Source organism: Pectinophora gossypiella, chromosome 16 (genome assembly GCF_024362695.1).
Source record: "Pectinophora gossypiella chromosome 16, ilPecGoss1.1, whole genome shotgun sequence".
Taxonomy (NCBI): domain Eukaryota; kingdom Metazoa; phylum Arthropoda; class Insecta; order Lepidoptera; family Gelechiidae; genus Pectinophora; species Pectinophora gossypiella.
In genome coordinates this window covers 10,539,075-10,564,258 of record NC_065419.1, presented here as the reverse complement: position 1 = coordinate 10,564,258, position 25,184 = coordinate 10,539,075, and the positions used below count along the sequence as shown (strand labels likewise).

Below are 25,184 nucleotides of genomic sequence, written 5' to 3'. Positions count from 1 at the left end.
ACTAAACCGTGTTGAGAAGCTCGGTGGCGCAGCGGTTAACGCGCTCGGTCTGCGATTGTTGAAGTAAAGCAACTTTCGCAAAGGCCGGTCATAGGATGGGTGACCACAACAAAAAAGTTTTCATCTCGAGCTCCTCCATGCTTCGGAAGGCACGTTAAACCGTTGGTCCCGGCTGCATTAGCAGTCGTTAATAACCGTCAAACCGCACTGGGCCCGCGTGATGGTTAAGGTCCGATCTTATCCATCCATAGGGAAGGCCCGTGCCCCAGCAGCGGGGACGTTAATGGGCTGATGATGAAACCGTGTTGTATGACGCGGTCAGGAGTGGTGGTCTGGTGACCTGTAACACTGCCTCACTGCCTAGCTCGGGCACCAGTCTGCCACAACTGAACATTTAGTTAATAGTTTTATATTTGCCATTGTCATCTACTTATATTGTCATATTTCTTTATGTTGAGTTGTGGTGCGAAATAAAGATTCTTCTTATTCTCTTCTTATCGTCATTAAGTCGACACCGGCGCCATCTGTCTAGAATATTGAGTACTAATATTACTTTAGTACTACTACTTACTCCGAGTTGATTGTTTTAAAATACCATTATTAACACTACACACATAACAACATAACATGTGTTATGTTACGTGTTAGGCACTTCTGAAGTGCTTTTGTAATTTAATGCAATACATACATAAACTCACGTCCGTAACCCCTAATGGGATGGGCAGATCTAAAAGAAGCAGAAGACAACTTGCAGCCATATATTATTCCAATTTTTGTACAACATACAGAAAGCTAAAGGACAATGACCGTAACTGTATGAGACCCGTCCCTCCTTCCAATAGATAGTTTATACGTGTAAGTAGTTTCATTAGTGCGTATAAAAAAATACCAATTAGTTATAGCTTCAAAATCCATGGGGTTTAGAAATAAAATAAAAAAGATCATGCTTAAAATAACCAAAATTATGTACCAGGAGGTACCCTGTGTGTTGCTATTGCTACTTAGCAATAAGGACGCCTAGTGTACTAATTCATTTTTCTCTTTTGTTTTGTGTATTTTCCTGTTTGTGCAAAGTATTTGTTATGTTATGTTATGTATTGTTATGTTATGTACCCTAAATCATACTTAAAAACCCGAATTCCAGCTAAACCCCGCGTATTTCGAGAAAGTTGCCATATAACAAAAATATCGACTCGCAAATACGCTTCGAATGAGATATGTCTGGAATCTGGTGGTGCAGGGGACGTTTTGACACAGATATTTCAAGCGAACCTGATTTTCATAAACTTGACAGTTATTGCTACAATCCAGCTCCGTAGTAGTGCTACGAGTCACGTAGCGCTACGTGCTACGTAGTTTGCCTTTTCTTTAAGGTGATGCGTGTCAGTCAGCTAGGTAACGCTGCGTCAGCAGATGGCGTTACTTCTGCATTTTTCGTATTTTTTTCCATTTATTCGTTTAGTGTTGAGTTCTGACCCAGTGAAACGTTAGGTGGCGAAATCTTACATACATTATCTTTAAGTTAAGCTACAATTTTGAAGTATTTACTGCAGATATCATATTAAAACATTGCATCAAAAGTTGGTGTCATTTCAATTTGTGTACAAACACGAAGCTGTCACACACACATGCGAACTAGGTTAGCTATTAAAAGAGATGCATAATTTGAAGTCTACTTCTAACTTCTAAATGGCGCATTTGGTAAAGCAGTCGCCGCCATTCTTAAGTTTCACGGTTCAAACCCCAAGTGCATGTTTTAATTGTTTTTACTTTTTGTATTTTTTTTTACAATTGAATTTGGCGAACCCGTTTATTTGTTACGGAATTTTCAAAAAGTATCACTTTTACCAGTAATATTATAATTATACAATAATGTACTTTGCACTAAAGTACCTTCCGTAATTTCCGTATTTTTTAAAAAACTACTGAACGGATTTTCATACGGTTTTCACCAATGAGTAGAGTGATTCATGGGCGTGCTTTAGGGTATATAATTTATACAAGTATTTTTTGTTTGTATAAAATGGTTCAAAAATGATGATGAATATCAAACATAATTATCGTTACAAATATAGCCGACTTGGAGCTTTCGGCGAAAACGCTGCCTGAGCCCATTGAGATATAACAAAACAACGTATGGTTGAATTGTTCCATTTTTGTAGGTCTACCGGAAAGTCCACAATATGTCATAATAATTATATTGTGTATAAAGAATTGTGTATATGTATTGTATGATTTTACAAATAACGATCGCAGTACAGTAATAATAAGGTAGATTTTTCCTAAATTGCGTCGGTTCAAACTTTGACGCATCGCGTTTGAAAGATGTAATAGCGCTTCAGGACGTCCCGCAAGCACGGCGCTGATGTCGCAGTATCCGCATATAATTATTATGACTTGTCATTTAGTTCCAATAAAATCCGCAGGACTTCATACGTATGTCAGTGACAGCTGGTGATAGCATGCGGGACACTTAGCAGCTAATCGAATTTTATGTTGTTTTCGCGCCCAGTCCAGACGACTTGCAGCGCATTTCTGGACTTATATTTACGCGTGGTGTTTATTGTTAGGTTAATTAGTTCAGGTTAGGACGTTTTTTTTAACGAGGACGTTAAAAAATGACGAGGCTGGGACGTGTTGAAGTAGTATTTCCATATATACGCGGCCTGAAATGGGCTGTTTCGGGGACCTGAACTGGTTGCTGTCGAACTTATTATCACGTTTTCTTGATTAAAATTCATAAATAAGTCAAATAGAAAAAAGATTTTCGTTAGTTTTAGATCTGTCATGATGTCTGTGATGTTTGTTTATTATACATAAGAATTTCAAAATTTATCTTATTTTTTTTTCCCAAAGGGCAAGGCAAAGGGAACTATGCCCATACAGCCATGTCTTGTGTTTTTTTTTCTTGATGATGATTAATGAAATGATGAAACCTAAGCCCCCACACAGACTCTTACTCCAAACCCCAAACGAAGTAAGCGGCTTGTTGGCGCAAAGCGAAAATAGGTAGGTACACTTTGTTTATTGAATATTCCGATTTAATAATACTATCGGGAATGTTTTCCGACTAACTTAATGTGATCATTAACCACAAATCACCACTTCGTATTTATTATTTAGATTATTCAATGAAGAAAGCAACCTTCCCGTTCCCGTTCCCACCAAAAAGTCCGCGGCAAAGAGAATATAAATAAATCTGTATGTTGGATGGAAAAACAATTAATTATAAATGACTACTATTTAGGCCGGCAAATGCAACAACTTTCTTTTTGATTTGGTTTTCCCCGAAGGGTAAGGCAAAGGGAACTATGCCCATACAGCCATGTCATTTTATGTATTGATTTTTTATTATAATATATGCCCTCTTTTAAAACACGGTACTTACCCATTATTTAAAAATGTTTAAAAAATATGCGTTAAAACAAAAATATTTTTCCAATATTCCTTTTCTCAGATTGTAATATTTTTAGTTTTTTATTTATTCATACAAAATCTCTTTATAAATTGTCACTGACATTCTATTACACTTGTCAAGTAGTCAAAGCCTTTAGAGAAAAAAAAAAACTATCACGCACACACACTAACATTGACACCACTACACGCTCAGCAAATACACTGTAATCTGCACCACTACAAATGTAGAATTGATCAAAATTGAGGGTCTGAAATATGGTACTTCTCGTATTCGGACCCTAAATTTTTGTTAGTTTGCGAAAATAATACACCAAAATATTACTATTTATCGGTTTTATAACAATATTCCTCTATCCGTTTTCCTGTAGCACTGCATCAACTTTTGTATGGAAAACGAATCACCTTAATTATGACTATGTGCACGACAGTAGCACCGCGTAGCATTTGCAACTATTTAGAACATTTTAAATAATAACATACATAATAATTTTATTGTTATGCAAACTATCGTATTCGCCGATTCTAGACGGAGCCTTTCAATATCACGAGTGGCAAGTTATTTTCCGGATGAAATTACCAGCAGGAGTCCTGTCCGTCTGTACCTCATCTTCTGATCAAGTACTTTTATGTCATCTGAGGTAAAACTGCAAAAAAAAATTGTGTATCTGGTACATATAAACACACACTCCTTCACGCACATAGACACACACAAATACAAGACTAATGCATGAGAATTAATTTATAGTTAGTTATTCATAGTTGTTTTAAAAGAATGTTTCTTTTCGTTACTTATATGATTAGACAAGTTTAATTTAATTATTACTTTTATTTCCTAATTTCTCTAGACAATGACTTTCTGGAGGTGGAGGCCTGGAGTCCTAAAACACAGGGTACTCCAGCGTCTACAAACATTACTTAACATGTATTTTTGTAGAGGATATAAAGATTTTACTTCGCGACATTAAGAAATGGACATAATTAGTCCAGCCAGATGGACCGGTATGAAGCAGAAACTTAATTTTGTATAAAGCTTCAACTACACATTCTTAAGCAACTTCCCCAACTAGCTGATTCAATCCATTACGCCTCGCAAGCCACATCTGCGTCTCTACAGTGGATCAAGTGCAAAGTTTATAAGTATAGGTAATTTGCTACCCCTATCATCCCAGAGCGAAGCGGTGGATATGGGGCTTTACTTTAAAGCACAACGCTTATCATAAAATCATTTTATATACGCCTTTTTGTGATTTAAATATGAATATTTAATAACCCTTCTTTTTGCTTTGGTGCAGTTGGGTATAAATAAATGAATGTTAACCACTTATGGGAACTAAGAAAAAAGCACGCCAAGTATTTAATAGTACGTTATCAACTTTTTAAAACAGGACAATTATATTTTAAATGTTGAGCTTTCGTCTCACGAAGTCCCGGGTTCGAATTCCAAATGGGACATATCGCAAAAATCACTTTGTGATCCCAAGTTTGGTTCGGATATACCGAGCTGATTAGTGATTACCCGATCGTCTGAAAGTAAGATGATCTGTGCTTCGGAGAGCACGTTAAGCAGTTGACATGAGCCATGTCAGAGGCATTTGTCGGGTTAATAGTACACCTGACACCAGGGTTGATGAGATAAGTTTTCTTCTTGCAAATTTAATCTTCTTCAGATGGCTATGCCGCGAATAATGTTTTAACATACCTCCCACTGCTAGGTAAACGTGGTGGAGTATGATCCATCCATACCCTTTCAGATTGATTAAATACCGTTTTAAACACGTTTTATTTACCACTACCATATGAAATATAATACCCAAAAAGGGAACCTTTAAAGTCATTATAACAACAATTTGAAACTACAATTAATCTCTTAATCTCCATATTAATAATTTTGGATATATCCGACGGATTTAGAAAATGACACATAATCTTGAAATTGCCAATATTGGGTTAATTAAATTGAACCATTATAGGGGATTTGGTTAACCACGATCAGGAGAGAATAGTTACATAAGCCTCTCATTGGGTTCGTCCTCCTTTTATGAGGATATTTGATAGGATCGTGGGTATTACTGCTGGGTTGTACTATTGTCTCTAACCTCTTGTTAAGTACTCTATTATTGATTTTATACTTGGTATTGAACTTGGACATTATTAATCTTTGGAGACATCGATTTACCACAATCGTAGATTGAACATCAGTGCTCAAAAAGTGCGACGCAAAGTTACTGTTAATATAGCGACGTTGACAGTACTTTACTTCAGTGCGCGATTAGGCGCCGAACTGGCAACGCCGGGAAGTGCGTGGTAAAAACTTGCAAAAATAGTAGCTCAAAGCGAAGAAAGTATTACACTTTTTTACGCTTGCATGCTTGGACGCTTGGAGGGCCTGGCCGGAGTACGCACAGGACCGCGAAATATGGAAAGAGGAAGGGGAGGCCTTTGCCCAGCAGTGGGATCTTGTAGGCTAGATTAGATTAAATATTTTTAGTAGGTATATGTGAGACAAACACTATTGTCAAATAATATTCACGATACGTTATGTATGATATCATTGTCAAAGAGAATATGTGACACTTCATATATATTAGGCACTCCTAAGACTGACGAGTGGAACGAGGACCACAAAAATTTACGATTGAAGTAACACCAAGCATTTCTTTCCGTCTTCAACTTTCCTTTGTTTCAATGTACCGCATAAAAATTTTGAGGATAATTCATACTTTATATCCGTTAGGTATTAGAAAATATATTACATCGTTCTAGAAAGCGACTTCGCTTTAAAAACGTTACATACATATATTGGTTATGAAGAAACCAAGCCAAGTCCAATAATTGTCATTCGACTATATACATAAGAAATTTTAAATAACTTCGATGATTATGAAATTAATGAACCATTATGGTGGTACGACCAGCTAGCTCATCGCCCGTATAATGAAATATTAAATTTATTATGTACATTACTCGTGGAACGGAGGGTTGATGGGGACGTAAGCTTGTAGACTGGCGACAGTGGACCGGAAAGCGAAGCGTGGGTAAGTTCCCCACAAGGTGTAACAATGACCTTCTGAAGGTCGCGGGAAAACGCCGGGCAGCAGAGGACCGGTCATTTTGTCAAGTCTTGCGGAGGCCTATGTCCAGCATTGCACATCTTCCGGCTGATGATGATGATGATGATTGCAGGTAGAAGTGAAATCTGCACTTCGGATGACACAAGCAGTCGGTCTCGGCTATTTACTTAAGCAAGTAAGAAGTTCTTCCATGAGTCGGCGGCCCTGATACCTGATACCAAGGTTGATGACCCACACGAGAGAAGATATACATGTTAGAAAAAATAGTCCCTCTTTCGTGAAAACAGCTGTACGTGTACGAGAATTCACAATTAACACCAACGTTTGTTTTTAGGGTTTTATTTTATTTTAATTTTTTTTAATTTTCACATATTATGTATTTTTGCAGCCGCTATAACAACAAATACTAAAAACAAAATAAAATAAATATTTTAGTATTTTATTAAAATTTTATTCCCATACAACAAACGTTATTTATTGCCCTTTTTTGACTCAATATCAATAATGGCAACAGGTACGCAATATAAAATTTGTATTCCTACTGTTGTTTACCTAGTGAATGGTACGGAACCCTTCGTGCGTGAGTCCGACTCGCACTTGGCTTGGTATTTTAATTAATGAAATCACTAGTTAGAGTCGTTGTTAGAGGCAGTGTTGATTCAGTTTGTTCTGCTAACATGTTGGGAACATACTTTTGGAAACTATCCGTCAACTCCAGGACTGTGTGGTAATTCGTGTTCCCATTAGAACTCTGTTTCAAGCTAATTCGGCATAGTTTGGAGCACGAGTCTCTTCTATGTGATCAATAAAATAAGACTAATTACCAGGGGTGTTTAAAAGCTACATCAAAGCAATTCATCTAAAAAGCAATATTGCAATTTGACATTTGCGCATATAAAAGTAAGTGAGCAATGTCAACAAAAATGTCAAATAGCAATAACGCTTTCTTAAATTAATAATCTTAAATAAATTATTTTCTTGAATTGCCACAATGTGACCTTTGTAGACCCCCTTCTTGATAACTGTCACAAGGAACAAAAACTAAGGCTACTTACAGAGGTTTGGTGCCAGAAAAAGTTACAGATGGTCTGCAATTGAATTGTATACATATATCTATGTATCTACCTTCCTAGCGTTATCCCGTTTTGCACAAGGTCCGCTAACCTAACCTAACCTAACCTAAAGATTTGACAGGTCAGGTTATTTAATGAAGCGACTGCCTGTTTGACCTTCCAAACCATGAAAAGGAAAATGACCCCAATACAGGTTAGGTCACATACCTGCGAAAACACAACTGGACTAAACTGTAGGGGATAGAAAAAAACACAGGGGATAGAAAATAAAAATAACTCTTTTAGAAAGTCTGCTAAAAACTAGGGAATCCTGGTAATGCCGCGACTGAGAAGGGAAATTTATCTATTTTTATTTAAAGCAATTCTTGGCTAGAAAGCAGAAGCAACATTGCAACTAATGTACCTCTCTGCGAATTTAAAATTCCGGAGATTTGCATCCGACGACGCGAGGTGTGGGCTGTTTGTGTTAGCATACATGCCTTGCTAAATTGCAGCAGGGCATCGTGGTGGAAAATATTCTAGTTAAGTATGTTTCCTTTGGAGAAGCTTGGTGGCGCAGCGGTTAACGCGCTCGGTCTGCGATTGTTGAAGTTAAGCAACTTTCGCAAAGGCCGGTCATAGGATGGGTGACCACAAAAAAAAAGTTTTCATCTCGAACTCCTCCGTGCTTCGGAAGGCACGTTAAGCCGTTGGTCCCGGCTGCATTAGCAGTCGTTAATAACCATCAATCCACATTGGGCCCGCGTGATGGTTTAAGGCCCGATCTCCCTATCCATCCATAGGGAAGGCCCGTGCCCCAGCAATGGGGACGTTAATGGGCTGATGATGATGCAAAAATAGGCTGGATCCTTGTCGTCGTATCACTACATCCATCTTTGGACTTTGTACCAGCAGTGGCCACAAGTAATAACAGTTGTCACTGATTACATGTGGCTTTTCCCACCCTTTTAGAGTTTATGGGTGTTAGTTTATGCGTGGATGTAAGTATAATTTACAAATTACAAAAACCCTTCCTGCCTTTCAAAAACAAAACTGTTTGTATAACAGAATCTTTGAACAAGATGAAAAAATATTATCGGAGTTATTGTTATGAAAACAAACACAATGGACTTAAAGCTCAAAAATCGTTCGTCAGCCTTAATTTCGGTTTTGCGGAGTCCATTATGAAAACATGAATAACAGACTACGGAATTCATGAATGCATAATTAGATTAAAAACGAATACTGGTCCTCGTAACGCTAAATTGTTATTAAACATAGCAATACACACAATACTTTTTTGCATATTCTAAAGTATTTATCACTATTATATATATATACTCTTTATTACGATTTACGTCCTCTGTGGTAAAGTAGTTGAGCGTTCTCACGATTCGGAAGTCCCGGGTTCAAATTCCTGGACCTGGATGCGAACATATCCCAAAAATCCTATGCGATCCCTAGTTTGGTAAGGACATTGCAGGCTGATTACCCCATTGCCCGAAAGTAAGATGACCCGTGCATCGGAGTGTACTTTAAGATGCGAAACCAGTCCAAAAGGTGAACACAAATTCAAAAATCAATATTAATCACAATCACAATACATGTTAGTTTAACCATTCACCCGTTACCGAGCCAAGAAATGAACTTATCGTTTCATTGTTGTCTCATTATACCTTTTTAAAACCTGTAATATCCGTATTGTAATCTTTTATTTTATTGTCTATTAAAATTGTGAATCTTTCAATATAGATTCGACGACTTTTGTCTCTAGCGTAGTCATTAAATCACCAAAGAAATTACTCTAGGAGTGAAAAAGGGGGAGAAGAATTTAAAAAATTGCAGTCCATTGTTTTAGACGGTGATTATTTGTCCCGGTGGCTGCCATTGTTCTAAGGACTGGGACCTATTCTTTAGTGGAATGCACTGTCCCCAAATTCACGCCTTTGTGGACACTGATATTAGAATGTTGTTGGTCGTACTAACTGTAATGATCTCTCGAGTTGGGTAAGGTCTACGACCGACTTCATCAACTGGTAACAAAGTTACTATTGGTTACTATTGAAGATATGGCTAATTTAACGTCTACATTACATAGCCCGGACGACTACCTAACGTGTCTTCCGAAACACGGATCATCTTACTTTCGGACAATCGGTTGATCAGCCTGCAATTTTCTAACCAAAATAACAAATCTAATTTTCCAAACTAGGGATTACAAGGTAATTTTTGTGATATTTAATCCCCACCGGGATTCGAATCCGAGACCTCTGGTAACAACCCAACCACTGGCCCATGGTGACAAATATAAAATGTGTTAAAAGTGTTTTATTAGGTTATGGCAATGGGTCGCTTAATCTTATAACCATAACTACCAGGGTCATGTTAAAAGTGAAAGAAGAAAATTTTAATATACTTAAATGTAATATCACCTGAATCTTTATTCTACAATTCTAACGTCACTTTCGATAAGCGATTCATTGTAAAACAATGCAGTTCCGCTTTCAGAATATTATCGATGCTCGTAATAATTTATAGGTACCTGATCTCGAAATTGAAGAGAGAATTTCTTTTGTTACTGAACAGAATCCGTAATATAAAAATATTGGCAAAAAAAAAGGATAGGCAATGCAAAACAAATACTGTTACCGTACACACGTGGAACGAAATACGATAGGACTTTTTCAAACTATTAAAATATTTTCGATGGTTTTTCTGGTTTCGCCGTTCAAATGCAGTGCTTCTATTTTCAAAATGGTTCTCGGCAATTATCGCATTTCCGAATACAGACGAATGCAAATACTCATGTTCATCAATTTGATTTTTCGTGTACGAATCAGAATTTAAATTCAGAACTTAGTACTTTATTGTTCTTTTCTTTTGTACTGGAAATCAAAACAGAAATACAATATTTAAATAATGGCTGTTTTGACGTTTGTCCCGCTCAAGTTTCGTATTAATAATTACGTTAAAGGAGCAAATAGCTGTACTTCATTGTGTTCATCGAGTTTTGTATTCATTTCTAACTATATTAACGGAGAGAATTGTTGTGCTTTATTATGTCAAAACATTTCAGGAACTAAAACGTAAAATGCTAAAATAACCAGCGGTTTTCATTAGACTAATATAGAAAGTATTTCTATTCTATTATTATATGCACTTAGTTCATTGTTATAGTTACACGCAATCTATGTTTGTAATATGTTATCGTTCTTACAATACAATACAAAAACTCTTTATTACATGTATGCATAAATGTCTGTTATCCATGACATTTAAGGGTTAAACGAAGGCAAATCTGTACAGCGCCATCTATATTTTTTTATATCGCTTAAACTACCGTTCATTGCCTAGTAACATAAGCGCTAAATTGTGTTTGCGCGATACTAAAAATGACGTGGAAACTTTAATAATACGATCGTTGCTTCAGTAAAATATTTCGTATTGTGCATATTCAGTCCCACTGACTATGCTCTCGCGGCATTTCTCGGTTGTATCCGTGTATGAAATAGATTTTTGTAAGGAGATTAGTAAGTGAGGGATTGTGTCCTCTAACATGATGGACTAATGTTATGGGCGATAGGCTGATCCCTTATCACCATAAGGTTCATCATATCCATCTTTGGACTTCGTATCAACAGTGGCTGCAAGTTGTCTTTGATTACTTGTGGCTCTGCCCATCCCATTAGGTATTACGGGCGTGAGTTTATGTATGTATGTATGTATTAGTAAGTAAATATGTTTGCAATTGTCACAAACAGTTAGCTCGACCATTGGTCTAAAGCTCCATGTGGTGTGGGTACTCAATTCACCTTGCGATGGATGTACCTGGTCTCTGTACCTATTTCAGTTGGAATATAGTCGTTGGTTTATGTATGTATGAGACCCCCCACACTAGCGTCTTTCGAGTGTCGTCATCGTGCCAGCATCACAGCGACGTCTACGCGACGACACCGCTGCGGCGACGCGACGTCAGCGTGGCCAGCTGGTGTGGGGGATCTCTATAATAGTAGCTTTACCGTCGAACATCAGAAAATTATAAAGAAAACTAAACCGAAACTGAGGAGGCCGTCCCAAACCAGTGGCTCAAGTTCACGACTTTAATTAGACACTGTTAATATTCCGAAAGTTTTTAATTAAAGCCCTAGCAGCTTTGTTCCGAAAAAAATACTTTCATAATTTCGACGGCGCGTTTTGAATATCAAAGATGACGGTGTACACTTAGGTATAATACAGGTAACTTGCAAACACTTACGTATTCAAAAAGGTAAATGTAGTGTTGTGGTTCACAGGACTTGCACTAATGAATTATAAAATCTTAAGTACAGTTTTCACTAACAAAATTGACTCGACCATTATAGACGGCGATATCTGTCACCACCTATAGGGTCCACTTAATATCAGCGTCGTGGTTCGCGCCGCGACTTGTGCTGAGTGAGGCCCTTTTATCTCAGAACGTCCACCACCACCTTATGATCATATCGACTAACACCCTTCTTGCTTTTTTGTAATTGTTTTAGTGGAAATAAGATATGATATTGTTGTCTTTCTTTTTGTGTGTGGCGTCCTTTCATAATAAACTATTTCTATTCTATTCTATTCTTTTCTATTCTACCTATCACGTTGGTCTAACAGAAAGCTCGATGGGTACTTAATTAACTTAGTTCATCTTGTGATGGATATACTTCTGACTTCCCCAATTGGGATAAAGTCGTGAGCTTATGTTATGTTATATATTTAAAAGGTAAAAAAGTTGCTGAAGCCAAAATCTACATAACTACAAATATAAATAGATAGGAGTGAATACAGACGTGTTGTTGTATTTGTGTATTTATCGTATTGCAAGTTAAATAAGTACTTATTGCAATTTATAAGAGAGAAAAGTGAGTACATAAAGCACAAATCAGACGTCATTTCTAAGCTCCGCCGCGTAACCTAGTTTCGAGTTGCACACTTGAAAATATGTATTGTGACGCAGAACATAAGTATACTTACTAACGATTCAGTTGTTTATTCTAATGAGTACTACAGTCAGCATCAGATTTCTCTTGAAGCGCTCCGCATCGACCTTCATTATGCGCACTGCTAGGGTGTGGAATTCTTTGCCATCTTCTGTACTTACTTCCGAATACATATAACCCGGGTGCTTTCAAGGCCAGAGTGAACAGGCACCTTCTGGGCGAGCTCGAGCTCCACGTCAATGCCTCAAAGTCAGGGGCCAAGAGCAAACTCATGAAAGGTAAAAAAAACAAACAAAAAAGCGACAAAATAATAATTTTAAAGTTTTTTTTTAAAGGAACGCCTTGTCAAGATCATTCTCAACTGGCGAGCATGTATAAAGTCTTTGATGAGAATGGAAGAAGTGAAAATGGTGTGTCCGGATCGTAGTTTGTGAAATTCTGTGGTCTCTGTCTACCCCAGTGGGATATAGGCGTGATCATACATGTATATATGTATTCAATTCAATTCGTTCCAATTATGTATACTCGATACTTTCTTTAGTAATTCGGAGAAGTGTGGAGAATTTATATTTCGCCACGTTGCTTTACTGCGAGTTGGAAAAAAACATGATATATGATCCTTACGACCAGCCTCACCTATATTATATATTTACTTGTACCTTAAAACAAATTCACAATTAGTCTACATAACAGCCTATATACGTCCCACTGCTGGGCTCAAGCCCTCAATCAATCGGAGAGGGTAGGGATAATACTTCACCACGCTACTCCTCTATCGGTTGGTGGAGTACTGACATTAGGATCGGAATATTTATATGACAAACTGTTATGATTATTGAGGTTTTAAAATACTTCGACAGCTTAATACATGATATAAAGTAATTTAAAAAATCTACCAAATAAAAAGTAAGAAATAATGTTTTGTTAAATAAAATGTTACAATTTAAACTTAGAAGTCGGCAAGGTACCGTCATTACCTTCAAACCTTACTCAATTATAAATATAGCCTGTAAATATCTCATTACGGAATTCGAACTCATCAGAGACAACATAGTCAATCGATTATACAGTAAAAATTGTAAAGAAACATTCAAACTTACACAACACATGAATATTGTAGGTACAATTGGCTTAATTTTAGGTTTTCTAAGTTAGTGTTGGCTATCAAATCGCCCCTCCTTGCCACCACTAATGTTACCTAATCTTTCTGCTATAACAAATTTCCTTTGTTCCATGAGTAATGAATCACTTTATCTAAAGTGAAAAAGTACATGGTCAGCTCTTATGTAACTGACTGTATCGGATCGTATGTATCTGTATTCTGTATACTTGTATTCAGGAGGCCATTGTATTCGTACAGGATGTCAACTTGACGAGCTCAGTCGCACGGCGACCGCGGCGCGGAATAGCGGGAAAACGCTGCGCTCTGTTGAATCCAGTACTTTGGAATCTCTATAACGGTTAATTCGAATTTAGAACGCTTTGGAACTTTTAGAAATTGATTTTTAAATTCCGAAGTATTTATAATTAGTTATAGATCTTAATGAATCAATTTTTAAATTTGGAAATAGTTTTAAACGAATAGTTTTTGTAAATAGTTTAATGAGTGTGGTTTAGTGACTTGGATTTTGTGTAAAATGTCCTAATTATTAAAAAAAGAACTATGTAATGTGAGGTGTCATAAAACTTTTAACTATAAAAGGTAGGTGCTATTTAATATTTTTTGTAGAATATAAAAACATTCTTTTAATGTTGTTTGTGTAGGTATGAAATCCGGTGTCAGTGATTACGAGATATGGGACTGTGAATTTCGGTTAATGTTTCATATTTTACATATAATTTGGTTGTTCTTACTTTTTGAACTGACTCCAAAAATCCTGTTTCAAAATTATCTATTCGAACGGATAGGTATTGAACGGAGTTTCTCGGTGTTTGAAATTTTAATTTCCATTAAAATTTCACGAATTTTAATTTCCATTAAAATTTCACGAATTTTAAATCTCATTAAAATTTTACAGGTTTAATTTTACTTGGTTTTAAAATAAAGATTTTCTTACCAGTTTTCTATTACAGAGTCCCTCTCAAAACAGAACTTTTCTCAGTTCAACTGAAACTTTCCCTGTCTGATTACTTTGATACTTTAGAGCTGTCTGACTTCTCTCTCACTTGATTTTCTTGGCGTGAGATTATTATTTTTAATTTACTTAATTTACACTTTATAAATTTTAAATATTTATAACTACAGGGTGTTAGTGACATCGTAACGAAAACATTGAGGGATAATTCAGGCCATGATTCTGAGTTGATATCAAGTGGAATTTTCCCATCAGTATTCGTTACAATGTCACTAACACCCTGTATAGAAATTATTAGAATATTTGTCTTCTTCTATCATGTGGGTTGTGAGGTATATTACCAACCCCATCTAACCTGGTGTCAGGGTTATTACTGAGCCGCAAAAGGCCCCTGACATGACTCATGTAACGAATACGTACTTAGATCAGTATGTAATAACCGGGACCTACAGGATAACGTACTTAGAATATTAATTCTAAAGTCATTATTTCTGGGTGTGCAACAAATATAAGACCAAAACCAAGAAGAGCTGACATAGAATAAATTAAAGAGAAGCGAACGTCGTGTTTTATAAGGATGTCAAAGAATTGGCCTTTTATAGACTAGAGTGGAGAATGCTATACCGATAAGAGCGTGGCTCTTAAATTAATGGTGAATAAATAAACACAATAAAATTAAGGATTGAATGTCTTTTTATATGGAAGGCAATTAATTAAAATATAGTATTATATATATATTATATATATTATTAAATAACCTATATATCATATATATTAGTAAATAACCTTTTTTTTTAAAGTACACATCAACGTCGTGAACACAAATACTTACCTTCTTATTTAAAATATTCGCTAATCGCATAATAATAGGTACTTGGAACGCCTTAAAAAAAATGAGGAAAATGTAACCAAAATGGCGTGAATTTTTCATCGTAATTTAAATAAACAGCCAAAGAAGCGAAATGCTCAGAAAAATCGTTTGTTTTTATGAGACTCGTTTAGTGTTGTTTGGAGGAATTAAACTTTTTTTCTCAAGAGACATGAAAAAAAATAAGCGAGTATGCCTTTGCTCGCTAGAGGATTATCATTACCTAATAAAAACATTGTTCAACTTAATTTAATTATTTACTTTTTTCTAACAAAAATCCATCCGTATTTTGTTTTTATTTATTCATAGTGGCGTATTACTTTCTCCACACGCATTGAAACATCGTACCTACCCCTTCTCTTTGTCAATAAGTAGCTGAATATACAATGTAATGTTCTAATTAAAGCACATAATAACGGGTTCTTACCGCGTTTAAATGGGGATATGAGACTCCCGATATTTCGACACTGTTGCAAGTGCCATGATCACGGGATGACTGTCATGCAACAGTGTCGAAATATCGGGAGTCTCATATCCCCATTTAAACGCGGTAAGAACCCGTTATTATGTGCTTTAATTATGATAATAACCGCGTAAACTTAAAACAATGTAATGTAATATTCATTACATAATAATCGAATACACGTACATAAGATCACGCCTATTTCCCGTTCTGGTAGGCAGAGACCAAGGAATTTCACTTAATCTGTAGAGTCAGGAGCGTTCCTTTCGTTTTTCCACTCTCATCAAAGACTTCATGGATGCTCGCTGGTTTAAAGTACTACTGACCTGACTTTACAAGATTAATGACTACTTACCTAAATTATGAAAATGTCTGGTATTGAATGTGTTCCTCTAGTTGTTTAATAACTTGTAATGTATACCCTCATTGGTTTTTGAAAGATGTGTTGCTGTTGCAGTTTCTTGTAATTTCTTCTCCTAACACCTTGCGAAATGACGTAAATTCAAAAATGTTACATTGACCTTCAAAAAGTTTATCCATGATAATTACGTTGACTAAATGATTCTGATTTCTGATTTCCTGGTCTTACTTTAAAACAATCTGGAGCTGATCGCTGTATGTACGCCTAGGCTTTCTTCTTCCAACCCTACCACTTAAGAGATTTTAATACCAAATATTCTTTTAAAATTCGAACCCCATTGTATAATTATTGTCTCTGGAAGTCTCGGCTTTACAATGTCTTCTTCTTCTATAGTGTAGGTTGTGAGGTGGAATACCAATCTCATCAATTCTGGTATCAGGGTTACTATTGAGCCGCCAAAGGCCCCTGCCATGGTTTATGTAACGACTACTTACTTACATCAAAGTAGTAACGGGACCAACGGCTTAACGTGCCTTCAGAAGCACGGATTATCTTACTTCCGGACAATCATGCGATCAGCCTGTAATGTTCTCACCAAACTAGGGACCACAAAGTAATTTTTGAGATATGTCCCCACCGGGAATCGAACCCAGAACCTCCGGATTGTGAGCCCAACGCTCAACCACTGGACCACGAAGGTCGTTGGATTTACGAGGTTAAAGAAGTTATAATATATGCTAATGTTATCGGTTTATTTGATCCAGCAATAATATTATTATGATTTGGTACTTAACTAGTTACATAAGCTATCCCTGAAGCGATTACCACTGACTATTTTGCAAGTTAATGTACGAAACGCCAGAAGAGATTGACAGTGGGGAAATTGAATTTGGCTGTACCGAACGGGTGCTTTGTTGTGACTATAACTTTGCCGCGAAATGCGTGGCTGTAGGACGGAAATCATTATTCTCCAGCCAAAAATCATGAATTTGATATGGCATCGGAAATTACGAACGTATATAAAGTTATAAAATATATGCTTCTTTTTAAGATTCGACGTTCGCGTTCTCTTTAATGTTTTTCATGTTAATTCTTCTTGGTCATCTCTTTCCTCTTTTTCCTTCTATCCTTTGTTCTGACTATGTTTTAGTTGGAGATATGCGTAGTCAAGTAAGGTATATAAAATAGTTCATATATTTCCACGAGTATAACAAATGGAGGAAATAAAAGAACAATACACGATCGTATAGCGAACTTGGTCCGGATTCGGACTATTTTCCAAATGGATTCGTGTTGACCGCTATCTACTCTGATGGATAGCGATGATAAAGTTCTGAAAGGATCGCGTTTTTCTTGATATAATCTTATGCACTCTAACCTTAGTATATTTCAGAATAATACTGTAAAGGATATCATCAAAGTAAGCATATAGAAACATACATACAAATACATACATCACATATGTTACAAGTTACAAAACATATATGTTTACTACCAAATAGTATTTACGACCACATATGTTTTGTAACTTGAGACTTTTGGTCTAGTGGTCGATACGTCTGTAATTAAGTACACCATTATGATAATATTTATTATCGTAACATGTTTGCAATACAGAAATCTGTTTTAAATTGTCTTGCGTTTTTGGGGGAATACTTCCCCTCGGAAAGGCCTCCTTGGTGCAGAGGTTGAGCATTGGGCTCACGATTCGTTCCCCCGGGTTTGAATCCCGGTTAGGATATATTACTTTGTGATCCCTAGTGATTAGGCTCTTGCAGGCTGATCACCCGATTGTCCGAAAGTATGATCATCCGTAAGTCAAAGAAGTTGAATCCCGGCTACTATTTGCTTCATTAGTATGTAGTCGTTACATGACCCATGACAGGGGCCTTTGATGGCTAAATAGTAACCCTGACACCAGAGCTGATGAGGTCGATCATTGGTTTCACAGTCATTCTAGAGAAGAGAGAAGAAGTATTATCACAACGAAGAAGCATGGTGAAGGATTTGTACAACCCCCCCCCCCCCCCCCCCAAATATAAGAGGACGTCTTATTCTAGGAGAGTTTTTGACGTAATATATATTGTAGATTTGCTACGGATGGTTTTAAATAATTGGATGGACGCGGAAAGCTGAATAAAAAAGATAGCAGCTCAGATGGACGTTAATAATAAACCCGTGAAAACTCTCATGTAGTTTTCGGAAGGTACAACAGCAAAGCAGTGTATATATATAATTATATTCCGCACACTCTCTCCAAAATGCAATATGTAAAATACCGCAAGGCGCCAAGCAAGGCGCGCTTATGTTATTATAGGTAATTGTATCGTGAAGTGCAAACGGTGCATCGTGTAATATTACGCGCTGGCTGCTATTAGTGCTGCAAGCTAACGGTTAAGGAAAACCATAATGTAAACGACTCACAAACATTTTATAAGGCTTTTATATTTTTTTAAATTTTATATACAATCTCATTAATTTGTAAGAATTACAATGTTTTATTTTTCCTTATGGCACGGTTGTCTTTTGTTTTTTATCTCTTGCTGAGAATTTTTTGCTCGCATGACGGACTTTCGGTAATTTTTATTAATTGTTATTTTCGTTTTTAACTTATTTTCCTTTATATTCAAAAAGGATTCGACCTTTTTTGTTTTGGGATGAAATTGTACTTCCCTTCTGTGCCTGAAAAGTGTTAAATTATCTTTAATTTTCCACTCCGGTAACCTACAGCAAAACCTATGCATACACAAACTTGTATGATCCTGAACTACAATCAGATGATTGTAAAAGCAGCTCAGGTATTTGAGCATGTCTGGACCTGCAGGTCTAGGTTTCCGCAAGACAAAGCTTTCCATCAAGCTAGCTACGTGAGTCATGATTCGATTGCATGTCTGGAGGAGCCATTCTGGGAAAGGGGTCCGAGTGCTAGTGCTATTAAAATGTATTGTGTAGTACCTGCCCGTCTGCCGTCTTGCTTATTCACTCTCTGGAGTGATTTAGGAATTTACCGGGTAACCGTGTTCTATCTTAGAGGGAAGCTACACGGGCAGTGTCGGTCAGTTGTGTCATTTACTAATAACCGTACTAAACGTACTTTTCATAATTACTACATTAATTAGTAGTTTTAGTAGTTTTACGCGGATGAGAGTAAAAATTGACGATTCAAAATGTAACTATGTTACCTACTGAATAAAGATATTTTTGAATTTGAATTATTTGGCCGAAAATAGACCTAATGAGTGCTATTATACTATATTATAGTTTATATATAGAACGAAAAATAGTCACCTCAGACGAGACTTGATGTCGTAAAGCATCGTGTGGTCTAACTTTTATAAATATAAAGTGAGATTGTTGTCAAAATAAAATTCTTTAGTTTACGATAAAATAAATTACGTTTTTATCTCCTTTACTAAAAAAATGTTTTGAAGAAAATTCTTAATACGTGCAAAATATTTCTTAGAAAACTTTCTTGTAACAAAGTTCGCTGCGGTATCTAAAGTTAACACCAAAGTGTTTCTAGTTTTCTTTAGTAGCATCTGAAACTGTAACAGAATTTCATTTACTTTTCTACGATACAAACTTTGCTTGCATATTTACTTAAAAACATTAGCAAAAGATAATGCGAATGGTTTAGGTAATCTATATACCTATGTTCATTCTACTCGTGAATTTTTACCAAGAAAGAAATATCGATGCTACGCTCGTGACGTATGCCGTTCAATCTATTGTATACCTAATCCATAATACGAAAAATTTACATTCTATGTGTGTGAGAACATATAACGCCATTCTATCCGATATTAAAGAGGTACCCCATCTAAAGTTTCGATGCCAAATCAAAAACTGGTTAAAGGGAAAGCAGTTTTATAGCTTAAGTGAGTTTTTAAGTTTATAAATAGGTTTTTTTTTTATATAGATAAGTATTTTTGTAATTATTTATAAGTACCTTATGTAATTATTATTGCATATCACAACATGACTAAATGTGCTGAGCACTATAAGCATCACTTCCATTTCCAATTTTTATTTCATTTCAACGGAAATTGATTGAAGAGAGTCCTAGGTCTAGTATTGTGACATCAGTATGGTATTGTGGCAGTGGTTTTCTTCGTGCCTCCTGCCCCGCAGTACTCTGTCTGACGCGAGTGGGATGGCGCCCAGAGTAGTCTATTTCAAAACCGTACTAGGACTCCCTGTCCTCTGCCTCTAAATAACACTGACAGTTACTTGTAGTATGACCTTGCATTGCCATACCGATGGCTCTCATCTCCGCCGAGGTCTTCACCCGTACCCCTGGATAAGGGTTCTACGTTATACCCCGTAGGTCTAGGTCCCTATCCGAACTCTGCCACCATCTCACTCCAGCCTACTGAACGCGTCGAACAGGAATTGCTCCAGTGGAGGGCAGAGCAGATAACTCTGTCATTCCTGTGGTTGGGTAATGTTTTGTATGACCCAAAAAGAATGTACTAAAATTATAAGCCTAAATTTTAATAGCTTTATTATCGTAAGACCAAATGTTCTTTTAAAATTCAAACCCCATTGGTTAACTATTGTTTCTGGAAATCTCTGACTTAGAAAGTTAAAGTATTACCTTAACTACTAAAAAATCCACTCAATATAAATTTCGAAAATCCGTTTTCCTTTAAAAGTCAGTTAATTTGTATGAAGTTCAGGATCCTTAAATCGGCGAGTTTAACGTTGGGCAAAGTTTTTCAATTATGAGCAAAGGATTAGGGAATTAAATGCTCACATTGTTCGAACGATTCCGACTGAAGTCAAAGAGCCAAGTAAGACTATTTTTTGTATTCCAATACTAAATTTGTTGGTAATTTTAATCCGACCCCTTATTTGAATTTGACTGTATTATGCTGGCGAGCAGTGGGTGTGTAAACTACACCTCACAACTGTCTAGGGAATATAAACCGGATCTTGCGAGATCTCGTCTATTTTTCGCGATCAATCCCGAATCCCGAAGCATAATATTGTGACGAATTCCCATTCGAGATTTACGGGATCGGGCGAGTCTCCTTGATGATTTCCAAACAAAACTTAATTATTTAGTTAGTAATATAGAAGAAGAAAGGTTTTTGTTTTCTTTCAAAAAATATTTTTTTTAACCTCACGATCAAAAACGAGCAGTTTTCGTCGTTTTCAGCCATCCTAACTTTACATTTTTTTTACGAACTAGACCAGATCCCGAAAATTTCATCATTTATAGCCAGAAACAAAGATAAAAGATTGTTATTCATAAAATTAGAAGGTTAAACGAAGGAAAATCTGTGCAGCGCCATCTATTTTGTTTTTGAGGAACATCGCCTAGAAAGTCCTTCATTAATTAAATTATCAAAATTCACTTTATCATTAATTCAAATAATGCGTGGGATGGGTTGTGGTGTGTGCTTCTATGCTGTTCTGGGAGCAAATAAAAAACATAGAACACGTTCAGCTGCTTGTCTTCCCGGGCATGTCGTAAAAACCGACAGAGGGATTGCGTCCTCTAACATGATGGACTAATGTTATGGGCGCTAGGCTGATCCCTTATCACCATAAGGTTCATCGCATCAACAGTGGCTGCAAGTTGTCTTTGATTACTTGTGGCTATGCCCGCCCCATTAGGGATTACGGGCGTGAGTTTATGTATGTATGTAAGCGTCAAATAATGGGTTATTTTAATGGAAGAATGTACATTCTAATGATTACAGTTTTATGTAACAATATTTTATGTAAAATGTGATAATCAAAATATTGTTCATAAATAAATATGAAGCAAATTACACTGCAAACAGGAATTTACATTGTTAATGTGACGCAAACTGAATGCCAGATTATTTATTATTTATTTACATCAGAGAACTAACTAACTAACTAAATAAGAACTAACTAATAAAAAGGCACTTGTTATGTGAAATGCTATCACTTTTGCAATTGTTGCTCTCAACAGGTGCGTTATTTTTTTCTTTTTTACTTATTGATTTACATTTATATAATACATTTATATATTTTTGCCCACATAAAACAATGAAGCATAGTTTTAGCATAGAATTCAGAATTCCGTTTCCAAGAATGTTCCTAAAGTGGTAAAAACCCTTTAATAGTAAGGCTGCTTTTCTTTTGGTCTCTGGTATTATTTGCTTAAAGGGCTTATTACACCTACCTGTCATGTAATTTAGGGATAACGGACAGCCCACTTTGTAGAGGCTGTCTAGATGCAGAAGAAACTGCCCCCCATGTAATCCTGGAATGCACGGGAGTGTCAGCACAACGGGTAAAAAAAATCCTCAAAGGAATGGGGTCGCGAAGCTTGTGAAAATCCCAGGAGGCTTCTGAGCTTCTCGAAGGAGTTAGGTTGGCTTACGTAGTCAACAATTACACGCATAATGGGCCATTCTTAGAGTCTAAATGCGGAAAACAGACCAACTAACTAACACCTACCTGCCCGGCAGGCTAGATACGTCAAGGTCACAGGTGGTTGCCATGGTTACTCCCAACCAACGCGCTCGAGATCGTGGTTACCATGGTTACGACTCGCCGATTTGCTATTAGACTACATGATCTGATGGGAGTTAGAGGGTAGTAACCATGGCAACCATCGTGACATTGACGCATGTAGCCTGTCGGACAGGTAGGTGTAATGAGCCCTAAGGCTGCTTTTCTTTTTAAAGTTGTTCTTTCTTATACTCTGGTCTTATCTGCCTAAAGGTTAGGTAAGGTAATAAAGCACTTTTTACACAAGTTTTGCGCCTTTTTACTGCCGGGAATGTTCCCAAAGTGGGAACATTGTCAGGAACGCCAAATCACTGAACAAGACAGTAACGTCCTTACCAAACAAAGGACAGATTACTAGATAAGGATCATTCCTGAATAACAATGTTAAAATAATATATTATTGAATGTTCTTTCTTTTACATAAAGGATCTTTCTTCAATTCAATTAATTAGATTTTACGTTAAAGAAAGTATATCTTTAAAATGTCCGTGTAAGACCATTTAATTGAACATTAGAAGTCGAATAATTGCTTCCGATTTCCAGTTTCTCTAATTGATTCAATCACAAATGTTACAGCCAATAAAACCACAAATTCGACAGAAGCGATTGAATCAAGAATGTAATTAAGGCGAATCACGTAACCTAAATTGATTAAAACCAGAGTTCCAAGATATTGGAAACTGGAAGCTGTTTTAGAGTTTTTACTTTAGCGGTTAACGATTCGAAAATCAGTTACTTCTCTATATCTACTTAGCCTGTATCCACCCAATGCTGGGTATAGGCCTACCCTCTTTCACGCCATCCTTTCCGGTCCTGTGCAAGTCTCATCCATTGCTTTCCAGCATACCTCACAATGTCATCCGACCTCCGGGCTGGTGGTCTGCCTCGACAGTTACTTGCTCGACAGTTGCTTAGACAGTTATTTACTTTTTACTAAATGTCAAAACAAGAAATTACAAACAAGAAATTAAATAGCAACCTGTGACGTCATAGAAAAATGTGACAAAATGTCACACTTATTATTACATTTTTTTATTGTTATTATTAAACAAATTTATGTAACTATGTTACCTACTGACTAAGATATTTTTGAATTTGGATTTGAATTAAAATTCATTAATAATTCATGAGTCATGTCAGGGGCCTATGGCAGCTCAATAATAACCCTGACACCAGGGTTGATGCGATTGGTAATCCACCTCACAACCCACACGATAGAAGAAGAAGAAGAATAAGAAATTTTACGGAAGTGGGTTTCGGGATTGGAAAGAAACTTAATGACTCCAAGGAGAAACGTTTTCTTTCACTTAACACACGGTTCCGTTTCCGCACAGGGCTTCATCCGTTCCCGCATAACTCCGTCACCGTCACTTCACTTTAAACGGTTTTTATCATCTTTAGATCTGTCTTTATTTAGTAACCAGAATTTCATAATTTATCTTTTACTTAAGAAACTACCTAATTTGGAACGGGACGTGTCGTAAACACCGACTTCTTCTATCGTGTGGGTTATGAGGTGGATTACCAACCTCATCAACCCTGGTGTCAGGGTTACTATTAAGCCGCCAAAGGCCCCTAACATGACTCATGTAACGACTACGTACTTACATCACTAAGTAGTAACCGGTACCAACGGTTTAACGTGCCTTCCGAAGCACGGATCGTCTTATTTTTGGACAATCAGGTGATCAGCCTGTAATGTCCTAACCAGAGTAGGGATCACAAAGTGATTTTTCTGATATGTCCCCACCGGGATTCGAACCCGGGACCTCTGGATCGTGAGCCCGACGCTCAACCACTGGACCACGGAGGTCGTTGACGGACAATTATAATAAAAATTATAACAACAAATATTATAGCATTACGCCCGTAGGCAGAGGTATCCTAATCAGCTATGTTTATGACTATCTTAAACCCCCCCATCCAATGCCTAAGATACAGATAAGTTTCACTAGTTTAGGCATCACAAAACACTTTATTAATTTTCCTAAATATATTTTGTACCTATCTGTAAATAGACTAAGTTTTTGTACAAAAATATATTATTATTTTTCCTATCAGGGACAAGAAGCATTAAAAAGGATTAATGCCGTAGATATGATGTCGTTGCGTAGCATCTGCGGTGTTAAATTGAGTGATAGAGTGAGAAACAGCGTGATAAGAGAGAGATGTGGTGTTAAAGACAATATAGACTAAGATTGAGAAGGGAATGTTAAATTGGTTTGGACACGTAGAGCGGATGAAGGATAATAGGATTACGAAAGTAGTATATAAAGCGCAGGTTGGTGGTAGGGCTGGCAGAGGAAGACCTAGAAGGACGTTCAGTACGATTTTCTCTGAACTGGTGAGCGTGTATGAAACGATTGATGAATGTGGAAGAAGCAAGAGAAGTGTGTTAGGTTTGAATCAACTGGAATTCCATAG

General features: G+C 36.7%; 1 protein-coding gene across 8 annotated transcripts in view; it reads left to right on the top strand.

The window, feature by feature from the left end:
• LOC126373752 (uncharacterized) overlaps window positions 1–25,184 on the top strand; it is a 294,196-nt gene that overhangs the window by 117,595 nt on the left and 151,417 nt on the right. The window contains exon 1 of one of the 8 annotated variants that reach the window (XM_050020008.1): window positions 13,902–14,203. The exons of the other annotated variants lie outside the window; for them this stretch is intronic. The gene's annotated coding sequence lies outside the window, so the exon portion shown is untranslated. Of the gene's footprint in view, window positions 1–13,901; window positions 14,204–25,184 lie in introns of those variants that run through there. 8 annotated transcript variants of the gene reach the window in all.